Below are 18,573 nucleotides of genomic sequence, written 5' to 3'. Positions count from 1 at the left end.
TGCTTTTGATCCAGAGAAGGAGGGTGTTGAAAGACCCAAAGCAGCTGCCCATTAATGAGGGCACATAAACGACATTCCTTTTGGCTGTTTTCAGCAATGTCTTGTGCTGCCAGGTGAGGCCATCCGCACCACACCGGGACCTGTGCTGCTAAGATAGGTCATCTAAATTACACCAGGGCGTCTGCATCTGGCTGAGGACCGGTGCTTCCGGCTGAGAAAATCTACAACACACCAGGGCCTGAGTTTCAGGAAGAAGCCACCTCCACCTCACCAGGTCCTGTGCTGCTAGCTGAGGCCATCTACAACACACCACGGCCTGTGCTCCTGGCTTTGGCCACCAACACCACACCAGGTTCTGTGGCTCTGGCTGAGGCCAACTACACCACACCAGGGCCTGTGGCTCTGGCTGAAGCCATCTACCCCACACCAGGGCCTGTGTTGCTGGTTGAGGCCATTTTAATCACACCAGGGCCTGTGCTGCTGGATGAGGCCATATACATCACACGAGGGCTTGCTCTACTGGATGAGGCCAACTACACCACACCAGGGCCTGTGCTTCTGGCTGAGGCCATCTACATTACACGAGCGCTTGCGCTGCTGGCTTAGTCCATCTACACCACAACAGGGCCTGTGGCTCTGGCTTAGGCCATATACACCCCACCAGGGCCTTTGCTTCTGGCTGAGGCCACCTACACCACACCAGGTCCTGTGCTGCTGGTGGAGGCCATCTACACCAAACCAGGGCCTGTACTGCTGGTTAAAAGCTAAATTGAGTCCTTGGGTTAGGGTATTAGGCAACCATGCAGTTACCATTAACAATGTAGTTAAATTGGAGGGTTGTGTTTCGTAACTTCAAGTACTGCCCAACTCACCACTTGATTCCATAAATTGACACTTTGTGCTGAGGTCTGCAGCTTACGGCCATACCACCCTGAGCACGCCTGATCTCGGAAGCTAAGCAGGGTTGGGCTTGGTTAGTACTTGGATGGGAGACCGCCTGGGAATACCAGGTGCTGTAAGCTTTTCATGTCATTGAACTGCTTTTGATCCAGAGAAGGAGGGTGTTGAAAGACCCAAAGCAGCTGCCCATTAATGAGGGCACATAAACGACATTCCTTTTGGCTGTTTTCAGCAATGTCTTGTGCTGCCAGGTGAGGCCATCCGCACCACACCGGGACCTGTGCTGCTAAGATAGGTCATCTAAATTACACCAGGGCGTCTGCATCTGGCTGAGGACCGGTGCTTCCGGCTGAGAAAATCTACAACACACCAGGGCCTGAGTTGCAGGAAGAAGCCACCTCCACCTCACCAGGTCCTGTGCTGCTAGCTGAGGCCATCTACAACACACCACGGCCTGTGCTCCTGGCTTTGGCCACCAACACCACACCAGGTTCTGTGGCTCTGGCTGAGGCCAACTACACCACACCAGGGCCTGTGGCTCTGGCTGAAGCCATCTACCCCACACCAGGGCCTGTGTTGCTGGTTGAGGCCATTTTAATCACACCAGGGCCTGTGCTGCTGGATGAGGCCATATACATCACACGAGGGCTTGCTCTACTGGATGAGGCCAACTACACCACACCAGGGCCTGTGCTTCTGGCTGAGGCCATCTACATTACACGAGGGCTTGCGCTGCTGGCTTAGTCCATCTACACCACACCAGGGCCTGTGGCTCTGGCTTAGGCCATATACACCCCACCAGGGCCTTTGCTTCTGGCTGAGGCCACCTACACCACACCAGGTCCTGTGCTGCTGGTGGAGGCCATCTACACCAAACCAGGGCCTGTACTGCTGGTTAAAAGCTAAATTGAGTCCTTGGGCTAGAGTATTAGGCAACCATGCAGTTACCATTAACAATGTAGTTAAATTGGAGGGTTGTGTTTCGTAACTTCAAGTACTGCCCAACTCACCACTTGATTCCATAAATTGACACTTTGTGCTGAGGTCTGCAGCTTACGGCCATACCACCCTGAGCACGCCCGCTCTCGTCTGATCTCGGAAGCTAAGCAGGGTTGGGCTTGGTTAGTACTTGGATGGGAGACCGCCTGGGAATACCAGGTGCTGTAAGCTTTTCATGTCATTGAACTTCTTTTGATCCAGAGAAGGAGGGTGTTGAAAGACCCAAAGCAGCTGCCCATTAATGAGGGCACATAAACGACATTCCTTTTGGCTGTTTTCAGCAATGTCTTGTGCTGCCAGGTGAGGCCATCCGCACCACACCGGGGCCTGTGCTGCTAAGATAGGTCATCTAAATTACACCAGGGCGTGTGCATCTGGCTGAGGACCGGTGCTTCCGGCTGAGGCCTTCTACAACACACCAGGGCCTGAGTTGCAGGAAGAAGCCACCTCCACCTCACCAGGTCCTGTGCTGCTAGCTGAGGCCATCTACAACACACCACGGCCTGTGCTCCTGGCTTTGGCCACCAACACCACACCAGGTTCTGTGGCTCTGGCTGAGACCAACTACACCACACCAGGGCCTGTGGCTCTGGCTGAAGCCATCTACCCCACACCAGGGCCTGTGTTGCTGGTTGAGGCCATTTTAATCACACCAGGGCCTGTGCTGCTGGATGAGGCCATATACATCACACGAGGGCTTGCTCTACTGGATGAGGCCAACTACACCACACCAGGGCCTGTGCTTCTGGCTGAGGCCATCTACATTACACGAGGGCTTGCGCTGCTGGCTTAGTCCATCTACACCACAACAGGGCCTGTGGCTCTGGCTTAGGCCATATACACCCCACCAGGGCCTTTGCTTCTGGCTGAGGCCACCTACACCACACCAGGTCCTGTGCTGCTGGTGGAGGCCATCTACACCAAACCAGGGCCTGTACTGCTGGTTAAAAGCTAAATTGAGTCCTTGGGTTAGGGTATTAGGCAACCATGCAGTTACCATTAACAATGTAGTTAAATTGGAGGGTTGTGTTTCGTAACTTCAAGTACTGCCCAACTCACCACTTGATTCCATAAATTGACACTTTGTGCTGAGGTCTGCAGCTTACGGCCATACCACCCTGAGCACGCCCGCTCTCGTCTGATCTTGGAAGCTAAGCAGGGTTGGGCTTGGTTAGTACTTGGATGGGAGACCGCCTGGGAATACCAGGTGCTGTAAGCTTTTCATTGAACTGCTTTTGATCCAGAGAAGGAGGGTGTTGAAAGACCCAAAGCAGCTGCCCATTAATGAGGGCACATCAACGACATTCCTTTTGGCTGTTTTCAGCAATGTCTTGTGCTGCCAGGTGAGGCCATCCGCACCACACCGGGGCCTGTGCTGCTAAGATAGGTGATCTAAATTACACCAGGGCGTGTGCATCTGGCTGAGGACCGGTGCTTCCGGCTGAGGCCTTCTACAACACACCAGGGCCTGAGTTGCAGGAAGAAGCCACCTCCACCTCACCAGGTCCTGTGCTGCTAGCTGAGGCCATCTACAACACACCACGGCCTGTGCTCCTGGCTTTGGCCACCAACACCACACCAGGTTCTGTGGCTCTGGCTGAGGCCAACTACACCACACCAGGGCCTGTGGCTCTGGCTGAAGCCATCTACCCCACACCAGGGCCTGTGTTGCTGGTTGAGGCCATTTTAATCACACCAGGGCCTGTGCTGCTGGATGAGGCCATATACATCACACGAGGGCTTGCTCTACTGGATGAGGCCAACTACACCACACCAGGGCCTGTGCTTCTGGCTGAGGCCATCTACATTACACGAGGGCTTGCGCTGCTGGCTTAGTCCATCTACACCACACCAGGGCCTGTGGCTCTGGCTTAGGCCATATACACCCCACCAGGGCCTTTGCTTCTGGCTGAGGCCACCTACACCACACCAGGTCCTGTGCTGCTGGTGGAGGCCATCTACACCAAACCAGGGCCTGTACTGCTGGTTAAAAGATAAATTGAGTCCTTGGGTTAGAGTATTAGGCAACCATGCAGTTACCATTAACAATGTAGTTAAATTGGAGGGTTGTGTTTCGTAACTTCAAGTACTGCCCAACTCACCACTTGATTCCATAAATTGACACTTTGTGCTGAGGTCTGCAGCTTATGGCCATACCACCCTGAGCACGCCCGCTCTCGTCTGATCTCGGAAGCTAAGCAGGGTTGGGCTTGGTTAGTACTTGGATGGGAGACCGCCTGGGAATACCAGGTGCTGTAAGCTTTTCATGTCATTGAACTGCTTTTGATCCAGAGAAGGAGGGTGTTGAAAGACCCAAAGCAGCTGCCCATTAATGAGGGCACATAAACGACATTCCTTTTGGCTGTTTTCAGCAATGTCTTGTGCTGCCAGGTGAGGCCATCCGCACCACACCGGGGCCTGTGCTGCTAAGATAGGTGATCGAAATTACACCAGGGCGTGTGCATCTGGCTGAGGACCGGTGCTTCCGGCTGAGGCCATCTACAACACACCAGGGCCTGAGTTGCAGGAAGAAGCCACCTCCACCTCACCAGGTCCTGTGCAGCAAGCTGAGGCCATCTACAACACACCACGACCTGTGCTCCTGGCTTTGGCCATCTACCCCACACCAGGGCCTGTGTTGCTGGTTGAGGCCATTTTAATCACACCAGGGCCTGTGCTGCTGGATGAGGCCATATACATCACACGAGGGCTTGCTCTACTGGATGAGGCCAACTACACCACACCAGGGCCTGTGCTTCTGGCTGAGGCCATCTACATTACACGAGGGCTTGCGCTGCTGGCTTAGTCCATCTACACCACACCAGGGCCTGTGGCTCTGGCTTAGGCCATATACACCCCACCAGGGCCTTTGCTTCTGGCTGAGGCCACCTACACCACACCAGGTCCTGTGCTGCTGGTGGAGGCCATCTACACCAAACCAGGGCCTGTACTGCTGGTTAAAAGATAAATTGAGTCCTTGGGTTAGAGTATTAGGCAACCATGCAGTTACCATTAACAATGTAGTTAAATTGGAGGGTTGTGTTTCGTAACTTCAAGTACTGCCCAACTCACCACTTGATTCCATAAATTGACACTTTGTGCGGAGGTCTGCAGCTTACGGCCATACCACCCTGAGCACGGCCCGATCTCGTCTGATCTCGGAAGCTAAGCGGGTTTGGGCTTGGTTAGTACTTGGATGGGAGACCGCCTGGGAATACCAGGTGCTGTAAGCTTTTCATGTCATTGAACTGCTTTTGATCCAGAGAAGGAGGGTGTTGAAAGACCCAAAGCAGCTGCCCATTAATGAGGGCACATAAACGACATTCCTTTTGGCTGTTTTCAGCAATGTCTTGTGCTGCCAGGTGAGGCCATCCGCACCACACCGGGGCCTGTGCTGCTAAGATAGGTGATCTAAATTACACCAGGGCGTCTGCATCTGGCTGAGGACCGGTGCTTCCGGCTGAGGCCTTCTACAACACACCAGGGCCTGAGTTGCAGGAAGAAGCCACCTCCACCTCACCAGGTCCTGTGCTGCTAGCTGAGGCCATCTACAACACACCACGGCCTGTGCTCCTGGCTTTGGCCACCAACACCACACCAGGTTCTGTGGCTCTGGCTGAGGCCAACTACACCACACCAGGGCCTGTGGCTCTGGCTGAAGCCATCTACCCCACACCAGGGCCTGTGTTGCTGGTTGAGGCCATTTTAATCACACCAGGGCCTGTGCTGCTGGATGAGGCCATATACATCACACGAGGGCTTGCTCTACTGGATGAGGCCAACTACACCACACCAGGGCCTGTGCTTCTGGCTGAGGCCATCTACATTACACGAGGGCTTGCGCTGCTGGCTTAGTCCATCTACACCACACCAGGGCCTGTGGCTCTGGCTTAGGCCATATACACCCCACCAGGGCCTTTGCTTCTGGCTGAGGCCACCTACACCACACCAGGTCCTGTGCTGCTGGTGGAGGCCATCTACACCAAACCAGGGCCTGTACTGCTGGTTAAAAGATAAATTGAGTCCTTGGGTTAGAGTATTAGGCAACCATGCAGTTACCATTAACAATGTAGTTAAATTGGAGGGTTGTGTTTCGTAACTTCAAGTACTGCCCAACTCACCACTTGATTCCATAAATTGACACTTTGTGCTGAGGTCTGCAGCTTACGGCCATACCACCCTGAGCACGCCTGCTCTCGTCTGATCTCGGAACCTAAGCAGGGTTGGGCTTGGTTAGTACTTGGATGGGAGACTGCCTGGGAATACCAGGTGCTGTAAGCTTTTCATGTCACTGAACTTCTTTTGATCCAGAGAAGGAGGGTGTTGAAAGACCCAAAGCAGCTTCCCATTAATGAGGGCACATAAACGACATTCCCCTTGGCTGTTTTCAGCAATGTCTTGTGCTGCCAGGTGAGGCCATCTGCACCACACCGGGGCCTGTGCTGCTAAGATAGGTCATCTAAATTACACCAGGGCGTGTGCATCTGGCTGAGGACCGGTGCTTCCGGCTGAGGCCATCTACAACACACCAGGGCCTGAGTTGCAGGAAGAAGCCACCTCCACCTCACCAGGTCCTGTGCTGCTAGCTGAGGCCATCTACAACACACCACGGCCTGTGCTCCTGGCTTTGGCCACCAACACCACACCAGGTTCTGTGGCTCTGGCTGAGGCCAACTACACCACACCAGGGCCTGTGGCTCTGGCTGAAGCCATCTACCCCACACCAGGGCCTGTGTTGCTGGTTGAGGCCATTTTAATCACACCAGGGCCTGTGCTGCTGGATGAGGCCATATACATCACACGAGGGCTTGCTCTACTGGATGAGGCCAACTACACCACACCAGGGCCTGTGCTTCTGGCTGAGGCCATCTACATTACACGAGGGCTTGCGCTGCTGGCTTAGTCCATCTACACCACACCAGGGCCTGTGGCTCTGGCTTAGGCCATATACACCCCACCAGGGCCTTTGCTTCTGGCTGAGGCCACCTACACCACACCAGGTCCTGTGCTGCTGGTGGAGGCCATCTACACCAAACCAGGGCCTGTACTGCTGGTTAAAAGCTAAATTGAGTCCTTGGGTTAGAGTATTAGGCAACCATGCAGTTACCATTAACAATGTAGTTAAATTGGAGGGTTGTGTTTCGTAACTTCAAGTACTGCCCAACTCACCACTTGATTCCATAAATTGACACTTTGTGCTGAGGTCTGCAGCTTACGGCCATACCACCCTGAGCACGCCCGCTCTCGTCTGATCTTGGAAGCTAAGCAGGGTTGGGCTTGGTTAGTACTTGGATGGGAGACCGCCTGGGAATACCAGGTGCTGTAAGCTTTTCATGTCATTGAACTGCTTTTGATCCAGAGAAGGAGGGTGTTGAAAGACCCAAAGCAGCTGCCCATTAATGAGGGCACATCAACGACATTCCTTTTGGCTGTTTTCAGCAATGTCTTGTGCTGCCAGGTGAGGCCATCCGCACCACACCGGGGCCTGTGCTGCTAAGATAGGTCATCTAAATTACACCAGGGCGTGTGCATCTGGCTGAGGACCGGTGCTTCCGGCTGAGGCCTTCTACAACACACCAGGGCCTGAGTTGCAGGAAGAAGCCACCTCCACCTCACCAGGTCCTGTGCTGCTAGCTGAGGCCATCTACAACACACCACGGCCTGTGCTCCTGGCTTTGGCCACCAACACCACACCAGGTTCTGTGGCTCTGGCTGAGGCCAACTACACCACACCAGGGCCTGTGGCTCTGGCTGAAGCCATCTACCCCACACCAGGGCCTGTGTTGCTGGTTGAGGCCATTTTAATCACACCAGGGCCTGTGCTGCTGGATGAGGCCATATACATCACACGAGGGCTTGCTCTACTGGATGAGGCCAACTACACCACACCAGGGCCTGTGCTTCTGGCTGAGGCAATCTACATTACACGAGGGCTTGCGCTGCTGGCTTAGTCCATCTACACCACACCAGGGCCTGTGGCTCTGGCTTAGGCCATATACACCCCACCAGGGCCTTTGCTTCTGGCTGAGGCCACCTACACCACACCAGGTCCTGTGCTGCTGGTGGAGGCCATCTACACCAAACCAGGGCCTGTACTGCTGGTTAAAAGATAAATTGAGTCCTTGGGTTAGAGTATTAGGCAACCATGCAGTTACCATTAACAATGTAGTTAAATTGGAGGGTTGTGTTTCGTAACTTCAAGTACTGCCCAACTCACCACTTGATTCCATAAATTGACACTTTGTGCTGAGGTCTGCAGCTTACGGCCATACCACCCTGAGCACGCCCGCTCTCGTCTGATCTCCCAACCTAAGAAGGGTTGGGCTTGGTTAGTACTTGGATGGGAGACTGCCTGGGAATACCAGGTGCTGTAAGCTTTTCATGTCACTGAACTTCTTTTGATCCAGAGAAGGAGGGTGTTGAAAGACCCAAAGCACCTTCCCATTAATGAGGGCACATAAACGACATTCCTTTTGGCTGTTTTCAGCAATGTCTTGTGCTGCCAGGTGAGGCCATCTGCACCACACCGGAGCCTGTGCTGCTAAGATAGGTCATCTAAATTACACCAGGGCGTGTGCATCTGGCTGAGGACCGGTGCTTCCGGCTGAGGCCATCTACAACACACCAGGGCCTGAGTTGCAGGAAGAAGCCACCTCCACCTCACCAGGTCCTGTGCTGCTAGCTGAGGCCATCTACAACACACCACGGCCTGTGCTCCTGGCTTTGGCCACCAACACCACACCAGGTTCTGTGGCTCTGGCTGAGGCCAACTACACCACACCAGGGCCTGTGGCTCTGGCTGAAGCCATCTACCCCACACCAGGGCCTGTGTTGCTGGTTGAGGCCATTTTAATCACACCAGGGCCTGTGCTGCTGGATGAGGCCATATACATCACACGAGGGCTTGCTCTACTGGATGAGGCCAACTACACCACACCAGGGCCTGTGCTTCTGGCTGAGGCCATCTACATTACACGAGGGCTTGCGCTGCTGGCTTAGTCCATCTACACCACACCAGGGCCTGTGGCTCTGGCTTAGGCCATATACACCCCACCAGGGCCTTTGCTTCTGGCTGAGGCCACCTACACCACACCAGGTCCTGTGCTGCTGGTGGAGGCCATCTACACCAAACCAGGGCCTGTACTGCTGGTTAAAAGCTAAATTGAGTCCTTGGGTTAGAGTATTAGGCAACCATGCAGTTACCATTAACAATGTAGTTAAATTGGAGGGTTGTGTTTCGTAACTTCAAGTACTGCCCAACTCACCACTTGATTCCATAAATTGACACTTTGTGCTGAGGTCTGCAGCTTACGGCCATACCACCCTGAGCACGCCCGCTCTCGTCTGATCTTGGAAGCTAAGCAGGGTTGGGCTTGGTTAGTACTTGGATGGGAGACCGCCTGGGAATACCAGGTGCTGTAAGCTTTTCATGTCATTGAACTGCTTTTGATCCAGAGAAGGAGGGTGTTGAAAGACCCAAAGCAGCTGCCCATTAATGAGGGCACATCAACGACATTCCTTTTGGCTGTTTTCAGCAATGTCTTGTGCTGCCAGGTGAGGCCATCCGCACCACACCGGGGCCTGTGCTGCTAAGATAGGTCATCTAAATTACACCAGGGCGTGTGCATCTGGCTGAGGACCGGTGCTTCCGGCTGAGGCCTTCTACAACACACCAGGGCCTGAGTTGCAGGAAGAAGCCACCTCCACCTCACCAGGTCCTGTGCTGCTAGCTGAGGCCATCTACAACACACCACGGCCTGTGCTCCTGGCTTTGGCCACCAACACCACACCAGGTTCTGTGGCTCTGGCTGAGGCCAACTACACCACACCAGGGCCTGTGGCTCTGGCTGAAGCCATCTACCCCACACCAGGGCCTGTGTTGCTGGTTGAGGCCATTTTAATCACACCAGGGCCTGTGCTGCTGGATGAGGCCATATACATCACACGAGGGCTTGCTCTACTGGATGAGGCCAACTACACCACACCAGGGCCTGTGCTTCTGGCTGAGGCCATCTACATTACACGAGGGCTTGCGCTGCTGGCTTAGTCCATCTACACCACACCAGGGCCTGTGGCTCTGGCTTAGGCCATATACACCCCACCAGGGCCTTTGCTTCTGGCTGAGGCCACCTACACCACACCAGGTCCTGTGCTGCTGGTGGAGGCCATCTACACCAAACCAGGGCCTGTACTGCTGGTTAAAAAATAAATTGAGTCCTTGGGTTAGAGTATTAGGCAACCATGCAGTTACCATTAACAATGTAGTTAAATTGGAGGGTTGTGTTTCGTAACTTCAAGTACTGCCCAACTCACCACTTGATTCCATAAATTGACACTTTGTGCTGAGGTCTGCAGCTTACGGCCATACCACCGTGAGCACGCCCGCTCTCGTCTGATCTCGGAAGCTAAGCAGGGTTGGGCTTGGTTAGTACTTGGATGGGAGACCGCCTGGGAATACCAGGTGCTGTAAGCTTTTCATGTCATTGAACTTCTTTTGATCCAGAGAAGGAGGGTGTTGAAAGACCCAAAGCAGCTGCCCATTAATGAGGGCACATAAACGACATTCCTTTTGGCTGTTTTCAGCAATGTCTTGTGCTGCCAGGTGAGGCCATGCGCACCACACCGGGGCCTGTGCTGCTAAGATAGGTGATCTAAATTACACCAGGGCGTCTGCATCTGGCTGAGGACCGGTGCTTCCGGCTGAGAACATCTACAACACACCAGGGCCTGAGTTGCAGGAAGAAGCCACCTCCACCTCACCAGGTCCTGTGCTGCTAGCTGAGGCCATCTACAACACACCACGGCCTGTGCTCCTGGCTTTGGCCACCTACACCACACCAGGTTCTGTGGCTCTAGCTGAGGCCAACTACACCACACCAGGGCCTGTGGCTCTGGCTGAAGCCATCTACCCCACACCAGGGCCTGTGTTGCTGGTTGAGGCCATTTTAATCACACCAGGGCCTGTGCTGCTGGATGAGGCCATATACATCACACGAGGGCTTGCTCTACTGGATGAGGCCAACTACACCACACCAGGGCCTGTGCTTCTGGCTGAGGCCATCTACATTACACGAGGGCTTGCGCTGCTGGCTTAGTCCATCAACACCACACCAGGGCCTGTGGCTCTGGCTTAGGCCATATACACCCCACCAGGGCCTTTGCTTCTGGCTGAGGCCACCTACACCACACCAGGTCCTGTGCTGCTGGTGGAGGCCATCTACACCAAACCAGGGCCTGTACTGCTGGTTAAAAGCTAAATTGAGTCCTTGGGTTAGAGTATTAGGCAACCATGCAGTTACCATTAACAATGTAGTTAAATTGGAGGGTTGTGTTTCGTAACTTCAAGTACTGCCCAACTCACCACTTGATTCCATAAATTGACACTTTGTGCTGAGGTCTGCAGCTTACGGCCATACCACCCTGAGCACGCCTGCTCTCGTCTGATCTCGGAAGCTAAGCAGGGTTGGGCTTGGTTAGTACTTGGATGGGAGACCGCCTGGTAATACCAGGTGCTGTAAGCTTTTCATGTCATTGAACTGCTTTTGATCCAGAGAAGGAGGGTGTTGAAAGACCCAAAGCAGCTGCCCATTAATGAGGGCACATAAACGACATTCCTTTTGGCTGTTTTCAGCAATATCTTGTGCTGCCAGGTGAGGCCATGCGCACCACACCGGGGCCTGTGCTGCTAAGATAGGTGATCTAAATTACACCAGGGCGTCTGCATCTGGCTGAGGACCGGTGCTTCCGGCTAAGAACATCTACAACACACCAGGGCGTGAGTTGAAGGAAGAAGCCACCTCCACCTCACCAGGCCCTGTGCTGCTAGCTGAGGCCATCTACAACACACCACGGCCTGTGCTCCTGGCTTTGGCCACCAACACCACACCAGGTTCTGTGGCTCTGGCTGAGGCCAACTACACCACACCAGGGCCTGTGTTGCTGGTTGAGGCCATTTTAATCACACCAGGGCCTGTGCTGCTGGATGAGGCCATATACATCACACGAGGGCTTGATCTACTGGAAGAGGCCAACTACACCACACCAGGGCCTTTGCTTCTGGCTGAGGCCATCTACATTACACGAGGGCTTGCGCTGCTGGCTTAGTCCATCTACACCACAACAGGGCCTGTGGCTCTGGCTTAGGCCATATACACCCCACCAGGGCCTTTGCTTCTGGCTGAGGCCACCTACACCACACCAGGTCCTGTGCTGCTGGTGGAGGCCATCTACACCAAACCAGGGCCTGTACTGCTGGTTAAAAGCTAAATTGAGTCCTTGGGTTAGGGTATTAGGCAACCATGCAGTTACCATTAACAATGTAGTTAAATTGGAGGGTTGTGTTTCGTAACTTTAAGTACTTCCCAACTCACCACTTGATTCCATAAATTGACACTTTGTGCTGAGGTCTGCAGCTTACGGCCATACCACCCTGAGCACGCCCGCTCTCGTCTGATCTCGGAACCTAAGCAGGGTTGGGCTTGGTTAGTACTTGGATGGGAGACTGCCTGGGAATACCAGGTGCTGTAAGCTTTTCATGTCACTGAACTTCTTTTGATCCAGAGAAGGAGGGTGTTGAAAGACCCAAAGCAGCTGCCCATTAATGAGGGCACATAAACGACATTCCTTTTGGCTGTTTTCAGCAATGTCTTGTGCTGCCAGGTGAGGCCATCCGCACCACACCGGGGCCTGTGCTGCTAGCTGAGGCCATCTACAACACACCACGGCCTGTGCTCCTGGCTTTGGCCACCAACACCACACCAGGTTCTGTGGCTCTGGCTGAGGCCAACTACACCACACCAGGGCCTGTGGCTCTGGCTGAAGCCATCTACCCCACACCAGGGCCTGTGTTGCTGGTTGAGGCCATTTTAATCACACCAGGGCCTGTGCTGCTGGATGAGGCCATATACATCACACGAGGGCTTGCTCTACTGGATGAGGCCAACTACACCACACCAGGGCCTGTGCTTCTGGCTGAGGCCATCTACATTACACGAGGGCTTGCGCTGCTGGCTTAGTCCATCTACACCACACCAGGGCCTGTGGCTCTGGCTTAGGCCATATACACCCCACCAGGGCCTTTGCTTCTGGCTGAGGCCACCTACACCACACCAGGTCCTGTGCTGCTGGTGGAGGCCATCTACACCAAACCAGGGCCTGTACTGCTGGTTAAAAGCTAAATTGAGTCCTTGGGTTAGAGTATTAGGCAACCATGCAGTTACCATTAACAATGTAGTTAAATTGGAGGGTTGTGTTTCGTAACTTCAAGTACTGCCCAACTCACCACTTGATTCCATAAATTGACACTTTGTGCTGAGGTCTGCAGCTTACGGCCATACCACCCTGAGCACGCCCGCTCTCGTCTGATCTTGGAAGCTAAGCAGGGTTGGGCTTGGTTAGTACTTGGATGGGAGACCGCCTGGGAATACCAGGTGCTGTAAGCTTTTCATGTCATTGAACTGCTTTTGATCCAGAGAAGGAGGGTGTTGAAAGACCCAAAGCAGCTGCCCATTAATGAGGGCACATCAACGACATTCCTTTTGGCTGTTTTCAGCAATGTCTTGTGCTGCCAGGTGAGGCCATCCGCACCACACCGGGGCCTGTGCTGCTAAGATAGGTGATCTAAATTACACCAGGGCGTGTGCATCTGGCTGAGGACCGGTGCTTCCGGCTGAGGCCTTCTACAACACACCAGGGCCTGAGTTGCAGGAAGAAGCCACCTCCACCTCACCAGGTCCTGTGCTGCTAGCTGAGGCCATCTACAACACACCACGGCCTGTGCTCCTGGCTTTGGCCACCAACACCACACCAGGTTCTGTGGCTCTGGCTGAGGCCAACTACACCACACCAGGGCCTGTGGCTCTGGCTGAAGCCATCTACCCCACACCAGGGCCTGTGTTGCTGGTTGAGGCCATTTTAATCATACCAGGGCCTGTGCTGCTGGATGAGGCCATATACATCACACGAGGGCTTGCTCTACTGGATGAGGCCAACTACACCACACCAGGGCCTGTGCTTCTGGCTGAGGCCATCTACATTACACGAGGGCTTGCGCTGCTGGCTTAGTCCATCTACACCACACCAGGGCCTGTGGCTCTGGCTTAGGCCATATACACCCCACCAGGGCCTTTGCTTCTGGCTGAGGCCACCTACACCACACCAGGTCCTGTGCTGCTGGTGGAGGCCATCTACACCAAACCAGGGCCTGTACTGCTGGTTAAAAGATAAATTGAGTCCTTGGGTTAGAGTATTAGGCAACCATGCAGTTACCATTAACAATGTAGTTAAATTGGAGGGTTGTGTTTCGTAACTTCAAGTACTGCCCAACTCACCACTTGATTCCATAAATTGACACTTTGTGCTGAGGTCTGCAGCTTACGGCCATACCACCCTGAGCACGGCCCGATCTCGTCTGATCTCGGAAGCTAAGCGGGGTTGGGCTTGGTTAGTACTTGGATGGGAGACCGCCTGGGAATACCAGGTGCTGTAAGCTTTTCATGTCATTGAACTGCTTTTGATCCAGAGAAGGAGGGTGTTGAAAGACCCAAAGCAGCTGCCCATTAATGAGGGCACATAAACGACATTCCTTTTGGCTGTTTTCAGCAATGTCTTGTGCTGCCAGGTGAGGCCATCCGCACCACACCGGGGCCTGTGCTGCTAAGATAGGTCATCTAAATTACACCAGGGCGTCTGCATCTGGCTGAGGACCGGTGCTTCCGGCTGAGGCCTTCTACAACACACCAGGGCCTGAGTTGCAGGAAGAAGCCACCTCCACCTCACCAGGTCCTGTGCTGCTAGCTGAGGCCATCTACAACACACCACGGCCTGTGCTCCTGGCTTTGGCCACCAACACCACACCAGGTTCTGTGGCTCTGGCTGAGGCCAACTACACCACACCAGGGCCTGTGGCTCTGGCTGAAGCCATCTACCCCACACCAGGGCCTGTGTTGCTGGTTGAGGCCATTTTAATCACACCAGGGCCTGTGCTGCTGGATGAGGCCATATACATCACACGAGGGCTTGCTCTACTGGATGAGGCCAACTACACCACACCAGGGCCTGTGCTTCTGGCTGAGGCCATCTACATTACACGAGGGCTTGCGCTGCTGGCTTAGTCCATCTACACCACACCAGGGCCTGTGGCTCTGGCTTAGGCCATATACACCCCACCAGGGCCTTTGCTTCTGGCTGAGGCCACCTACACCACACCAGGTCCTGTGCTGCTGGTGGAGGCCATCTACACCAAACCAGGGCCTGTACTGCTGGTTAAAAGATAAATTGAGTCCTTGGGTTAGAGTATTAGGCAACCATGCAGTTACCATTAACAATGTAGTTAAATTGGAGGGTTGTGTTTCGTAACTTCAAGTACTGCCCAACTCACCACTTGATTCCATAAATTGACACTTTGTGCTGAGGTCTGCAGCTTACGGCCATACCACCCTGAGCACGCCCGCTCTCGTCTGATCTTGGAAGCTAAGCAGGGTTGGGCTTGGTTAGTACTTGGATGGGAGACCGCCTGGGAATACCAGGTGCTGTAAGCTTTTCATGTCATTGAACTGCTTTTGATCCAGAGAAGGAGGGTGTTGAAAGACCCAAAGCAGCTGCCCATTAATGAGGGCACATCAACGACATTCCTTTTGGCTGTTTTCAGCAATGTCTTGTGCTGCCAGGTGAGGCCATCCGCACCACACCGGGGCCTGTGCTGCTAAGATAGGTCATCTAAATTACACCAGGGCGTGTGCATCTGGCTGAGGACCGGTGCTTCCGGCTGAGGCCTTCTACAACACACCAGGGCCTGAGTTGCAGGAAGAAGCCACCTCCACCTCACCAGGTCCTGTGCTGCTAGCTGAGGCCATCTACAACACACCACGGCCTGTGCTCCTGGCTTTGGCCACCAACACCACACCAGGTTCTGTGGCTCTGGCTGAGGCCAACTACACCACACCAGGGCCTGTGGCTCTGGCTGAAGCCATCTACCCCACACCAGGGCCTGTGTTGCTGGTTGAGGCCATTTTAATCACACCAGGGCCTGTGCTGCTGGATGAGGCCATATACATCACACGAGGGCTTGCTCTACTGGATGAGGCCAACTACACCACACCAGGGCCTGTGCTTCTGGCTGAGGCCATCTACATTACACGAGGGCTTGCGCTGCTGGCTTAGTCCATCTACACCACACCAGGGCCTTTGGCTCTGGCTTAGGCCATATACACCCCACCAGGGCCTTTGCTTCTGGCTGAGGCCACCTACACCACACCAGGTCCTGTGCTGCTGGTGGAGGCCATCTACACCAAACCAGGGCCTGTACTGCTGGTTAAAAAATAAATTGAGTCCTTGGGTTAGAGTATTAGGCAACCATGCAGTTACCATTAACAATGTAGTTAAATTGGAGGGTTGTGTTTCGTAACTTCAAGTACTGCCCAACTCACCACTTGATTCCATAAATTGACACTTTGTGCTGAGGTCTGCAGCTTACGGCCATACCACCCTGAGCACGCCCGCTCTCGTCTGATCTCGGAAGCTAAGCAGGGTTGGGCTTGGTTAGTACTTGGATGGGAGACCGCCTGGGAATACCAGGTGCTGTAAGCTTTTCATGTCATTGAACTTCTTTTGATCCAGAGAAGGAGGGTGTTGAAAGACCCAAAGCAGCTGCCCATTAATGAGGGCACATAAACGACATTCCTTTTGGCTGTTTTCAGCAATGTCTTGTGCTGCCAGGTGAGGCCATGCGCACCACACCGGGGCCTGTGCTGCTAAGATAGGTGATCTAAATTACACCAGGGCGTCTGCATCTGGCTGAGGACCGGTGCTTCCGGCTGAGAACATCTACAACACACCAGGGCCTGAGTTGCAGGAAGAAGCCACCTCCACCTCACCAGGTCCTGTGCTGCTAGCTGAGGCCATCTACAACACACCACGGCCTGTGCTCCTGGCTTTGGCCACCTACACCACACCAGGTTCTGTGGCTCTGGCTGAGGCCAACTACACCACACCAGGGCCTGTGGCTCTGGCTGAAGCCATCTACCCCACACCAGGGCCTGTGTTGCTGGTTGAGGCCATTTTAATCACACCAGGGCCTGTGCTGCTGGATGAGGCCATATACATCACACGAGGGCTTGCTCTACTGGATGAGGCCAACTACACCACACCAGGGCCTGTGCTTCTGGCTGAGGCCATCTACATTACACGAGGGCTTGCGCTGCTGGCTTAGTCCATCAACACCACACCAGGGCCTGTGGCTCTGGCTTAGGCCATATACACCCCACCAGGGCCTTTGCTTCTGGCTGAGGCCACCTACACCACACCAGGTCCTGTGCTGCTGGTGGAGGCCATCTACACCAAACCAGGGCCTGTACTGCTGGTTAAAAGCTAAATTGAGTCCTTGGGTTAGAGTATTAGGCAACCATGCAGTTACCATTAACAATGTAGTTAAATTGGAGGGTTGTGTTTCGTAACTTCAAGTACTGCCCAACTCACCACTTGATTCCATAAATTGACACTTTGTGCTGAGGTCTGCAGCTTACGGCCATACCACCCTGAGCACGCCTGCTCTCGTCTGATCTCGGAAGCTAAGCAGGGTTGGGCTTGGTTAGTACTTGGATGGGAGACCGCCTGGTAATACCAGGTGCTGTAAGCTTTTCATGTCATTGAACTGCTTTTGATCCAGAGAAGGAGGGTGTTGAAAGACCCAAAGCAGCTGCCCATTAATGAGGGCACATAAACGACATTCCTTTTGGCTGTTTTCAGCAATATCTTGTGCTGCCAGGTGAGGCCATGCGCACCACACCGGGGCCTGTGCTGCTAAGATAGGTGATCTAAATTACACCAGGGCGTCTGCATCTGGCTGAGGACCGGTGCTTCCGGCTAAGAACATCTACAACACACCAGGGCGTGAGTTGAAGGAAGAAGCCACCTCCACCTCACCAGGCCCTGTGCTGCTAGCTGAGGCCATCTACAACACACCACGGCCTGTGCTCCTGGCTTTGGCCACCAACACCACACCAGGTTCTGTGGCTCTGGCTGAGGCCAACTACACCACACCAGGGCCTGTGTTGCTGGTTGAGGCCATTTTAATCACACCAGGGCCTGTGCTGCTGGATGAGGCCATATACATCACACGAGGGCTTGCGCTGCTGGCTTAGTCCATCTACACCACAACAGGGCCTGTGGCTCTGGCTTAGGCCATATACACCCCACCAGGGCCTTTGCTTCTGGCTGAGGCCACCTACACCACACCAGGTCCTGTGCTGCTGGTGGAGGCCATCTACACCAAACCAGGGCCTGTACTGCTGGTTAAAAGCTAAATTGAGTGCTTGGGTTAGGGTATTAGGCAACCATGCAGTTACCATTAACAATGTAGTTAAATTGGAGGGTTGTGTTTCGTAACTTCAAGTACTGCCCAACTCACCACTTGATTCCATAAATTGACACTTTGTGCTGAGGTCTGCAGCTTACGGCCATACCACCCTGAGCACGCCCGCTCTCGTCTGATCTCGGAACCTAAGCAGGGTTGGGCTTGGTTAGTACTTGGATGGGAGACTGCCTGGGAATACCAGGTGCTGTAAGCTTTTCATGTCACTGAACTTCTTTTGATCCAGAGAAGGAGGGTGTTGAAAGACCCAAAGCAGCTGCCCATTAATGAGGGCACATAAACGACATTCCTTTTGGCTGTTTTCA

General features: G+C 53.8%; 10 non-coding genes and 8 pseudogenes across 10 annotated transcripts; all 18 read left to right on the top strand.

Moving 5' to 3' along the window:
* Positions 1–913: 913 nt before the first annotated feature.
* Positions 914–1,022, top strand: LOC146366598 (5S ribosomal RNA; annotated as a pseudogene).
* Positions 1,023–1,951: 929 nt separating this feature from the next.
* On the top strand, positions 1,952–2,070 carry LOC146366597 (5S ribosomal RNA). The gene has a single exon (XR_014798502.1). It is a non-coding gene; the product is annotated as a 5S ribosomal RNA (ribosomal RNA).
* Positions 2,071–2,999: 929 nt separating this feature from the next.
* On the top strand, positions 3,000–3,118 carry LOC146366596 (5S ribosomal RNA). The gene has a single exon (XR_014797960.1). It is a non-coding gene; the product is annotated as a 5S ribosomal RNA (ribosomal RNA).
* Positions 3,119–4,042: 924 nt separating this feature from the next.
* LOC146366595 (5S ribosomal RNA) lies at positions 4,043–4,161 on the top strand. Its single transcript, XR_014797895.1, has one exon. It is a non-coding gene; the product is annotated as a 5S ribosomal RNA (ribosomal RNA).
* Positions 4,162–5,012: 851 nt separating this feature from the next.
* Positions 5,013–5,132, top strand: LOC146366594 (5S ribosomal RNA; annotated as a pseudogene).
* A 929-nt stretch (positions 5,133–6,061) lies between these two features.
* LOC146366593 (5S ribosomal RNA) lies at positions 6,062–6,180 on the top strand (annotated as a pseudogene).
* Positions 6,181–7,109: 929 nt separating this feature from the next.
* Positions 7,110–7,228, top strand: LOC146366592 (5S ribosomal RNA). Its single transcript, XR_014797959.1, has one exon. It is a non-coding gene; the product is annotated as a 5S ribosomal RNA (ribosomal RNA).
* A 929-nt stretch (positions 7,229–8,157) lies between these two features.
* LOC146366591 (5S ribosomal RNA) lies at positions 8,158–8,276 on the top strand (annotated as a pseudogene).
* A 929-nt stretch (positions 8,277–9,205) lies between these two features.
* Positions 9,206–9,324, top strand: LOC146366590 (5S ribosomal RNA). The gene has a single exon (XR_014797958.1). It is a non-coding gene; the product is annotated as a 5S ribosomal RNA (ribosomal RNA).
* Positions 9,325–10,253: 929 nt separating this feature from the next.
* Positions 10,254–10,372, top strand: LOC146366589 (5S ribosomal RNA). Its single transcript, XR_014797987.1, has one exon. It is a non-coding gene; the product is annotated as a 5S ribosomal RNA (ribosomal RNA).
* Positions 10,373–11,301: 929 nt separating this feature from the next.
* Positions 11,302–11,420, top strand: LOC146366588 (5S ribosomal RNA; annotated as a pseudogene).
* Positions 11,421–12,310: 890 nt separating this feature from the next.
* Positions 12,311–12,429, top strand: LOC146366587 (5S ribosomal RNA; annotated as a pseudogene).
* Positions 12,430–13,221: 792 nt separating this feature from the next.
* Positions 13,222–13,340, top strand: LOC146366586 (5S ribosomal RNA). Its single transcript, XR_014797957.1, has one exon. It is a non-coding gene; the product is annotated as a 5S ribosomal RNA (ribosomal RNA).
* Positions 13,341–14,269: 929 nt separating this feature from the next.
* LOC146366585 (5S ribosomal RNA) lies at positions 14,270–14,389 on the top strand. Its single transcript, XR_014797931.1, has one exon. It is a non-coding gene; the product is annotated as a 5S ribosomal RNA (ribosomal RNA).
* A 929-nt stretch (positions 14,390–15,318) lies between these two features.
* Positions 15,319–15,437, top strand: LOC146366584 (5S ribosomal RNA). Its single transcript, XR_014797956.1, has one exon. It is a non-coding gene; the product is annotated as a 5S ribosomal RNA (ribosomal RNA).
* Positions 15,438–16,366: 929 nt separating this feature from the next.
* LOC146366583 (5S ribosomal RNA) lies at positions 16,367–16,485 on the top strand. Its single transcript, XR_014798501.1, has one exon. It is a non-coding gene; the product is annotated as a 5S ribosomal RNA (ribosomal RNA).
* A 929-nt stretch (positions 16,486–17,414) lies between these two features.
* On the top strand, positions 17,415–17,533 carry LOC146366582 (5S ribosomal RNA; annotated as a pseudogene).
* Positions 17,534–18,345: 812 nt separating this feature from the next.
* On the top strand, positions 18,346–18,464 carry LOC146366581 (5S ribosomal RNA; annotated as a pseudogene).
* Positions 18,465–18,573: the final 109 nt, after the last annotated feature.

This window comes from Perissodus microlepis, chromosome 18, assembly GCF_051167445.1.
Source record: "Perissodus microlepis isolate ML-2025 ecotype Zambia chromosome 18, ASM5116744v1, whole genome shotgun sequence".
Lineage (NCBI taxonomy): Eukaryota > Metazoa > Chordata > Actinopteri > Cichliformes > Cichlidae > Perissodus > Perissodus microlepis.
This window is presented reverse-complemented; position numbering and strand designations above follow the sequence as displayed.